Source organism: Zea mays, chromosome 1, assembly GCF_902167145.1.
Source record: "Zea mays cultivar B73 chromosome 1, Zm-B73-REFERENCE-NAM-5.0, whole genome shotgun sequence".
NCBI lineage: Eukaryota > Viridiplantae > Streptophyta > Magnoliopsida > Poales > Poaceae > Zea > Zea mays.
This window is the reverse complement of record NC_050096.1, coordinates 101,132,703-101,134,581: the sequence shown is the minus strand read 5'-3', so window position 1 is coordinate 101,134,581 and position 1,879 is coordinate 101,132,703.

Sequence of the window (1,879 nt, the reverse complement as noted above, 5' to 3'; positions counted from 1 at the left end):
GAGCTCTTGTAGTAGTTGAGAAGTGGAAAACTTGGATGCAATGAATGGTGGGGTGGTTGGGGTATTTATAGCCCCAACCACCAAATGTGGCCGTTGGGAATCCTGTCTGTTCGATGGCGCACCGGACAGTCCGGTGCACACCGGACAGTCCGGTGCCCCCTGCCACGTCATCACTGCCGTTGGATTCTGACCGTTGGAGCTTCTGACTTGTGGGCCCGCCTGGGTGTCCGGTGCACACCGGACAGGTACTGTTTGATGTCCGGTGTGCCAGCATGGGCGATTCTGACTCCTGCGCGCGCAGAGCGCGCATTAAATGCGCGGCAGAGAGCCGTTGGCGCGGAGATGACCGTTGCTCCGGAGTCGCACCGGACAGTCCGGTGCACACCGGACAGTCCGGTGAATTTTAGCGGGCTATCCGTTGGCGTTTCCCGAAGCTGGCGAGTTCCTGAGGCCGACCTCCCTTGGCGCACCGGACACTGTCCGGTGTACACCGGACAGTCCGGTGAATTATAGCCGAGTCGCCCTAGAAATTCCCGAAGGTGGCGAGTTTGAGTCTGAGTCCCCTGGTGCACCGGACAGGTACTGTTCACTGTCCGGTGGCACACCGGACAGTCCGGTGCCCCAGACCAGGGTTGCCTTCGGTTGCCCTTTTGCTCCTTTGTTGAATCCAAAACTTGGTCTTTTTATTGGCTGAGTGTGAACCTTTTACACCTGTATAATCTATACACTTGGGTAAACTAGTTAGTCCAATTATTTGTGTTGGGCAATTCAACCACCAAAATTATTTAGGAACTAGGTGTAAGCCTAATTCCCTTTCAATCTCCCCCTTTTTGGTGATTGATGCCAACACAAACCAAAGCAAACAGAGATGTGCATAATTGAACTAGTTTGCATAATGTAAGTGTAAAGGTTGCTTGAAATTGAGCCAATATAACTACTTACAAGATATGCATGGAATGTTTCTTTCTTATTTAGTATTTTGGACCACGTTTGCACCACATGTTTTGTTTTTGCAAATTTTTTGTAAATTCATTTCAAAGATCTTTTGCAAATAGTCAAAGGTAAATGAATAAGAGTTTGCAAAGCATTTTCAAGATTTGAAATTTTCTCCCTCTGTTTCAAATGCTTTTCCTTTGACTAAACAAAACTCCCCCTAAACGAGATACTCCTCTTAGTGTTCAAGAGGGTTTTGATATATCATTTTTGAAATACTACTTTCTCCCCCTTTTGAACACAATAGGATCCCAATTGATAAATACTTCTTGGAAAACACTAAGTTTTGAAATAGGTGGTGGTGCGGTCCTTTTGCTTTGGGCTCATTTCTCCCCCTTTTTGGCATGAATCGCCAAAAACGGAATCATTAGAGCCCTTAGGTACTATCTTCCCCTTTGGTCATAAGTAAATGAGTTAAGATTATACCAAAGACGAAGTCCTTTTGCTTTGAATTCTCATTTCTCCCCAAAGAATAGAGAGATGCTTGGAGTGATGGCGAAGTATGAGTTACGGAGTGGAAGCCTTTGTCTTTGCCGAAGACTCCAATTCCCTTTCAATATACCTATGACTTGGTTTGAAATAGACTTGAAAACACATTAGTCATAGCATATAAAAGAGATATAATCAAAGGTATTCAAATGAGCTATGTGTGCAAGCTAGCAAAAGAAATTTCTAGAATCAAGAATATTGAGCTCATGCCTAAGTTTGTTAAAAGATTGTTCATCAAGAGGCTTGGTAAAGATATCGGCTAATTGATCTTTAGTGTTAATGTAAGAAATCTCGATATCTCCCTTTTGTTGGTGATCCCTAAGAAAATGATACCGGATGGCTATGTGTTTAGTGCGGCTATGCTCGACGGGATTGTCGGCCATTTTGATTGCACTCT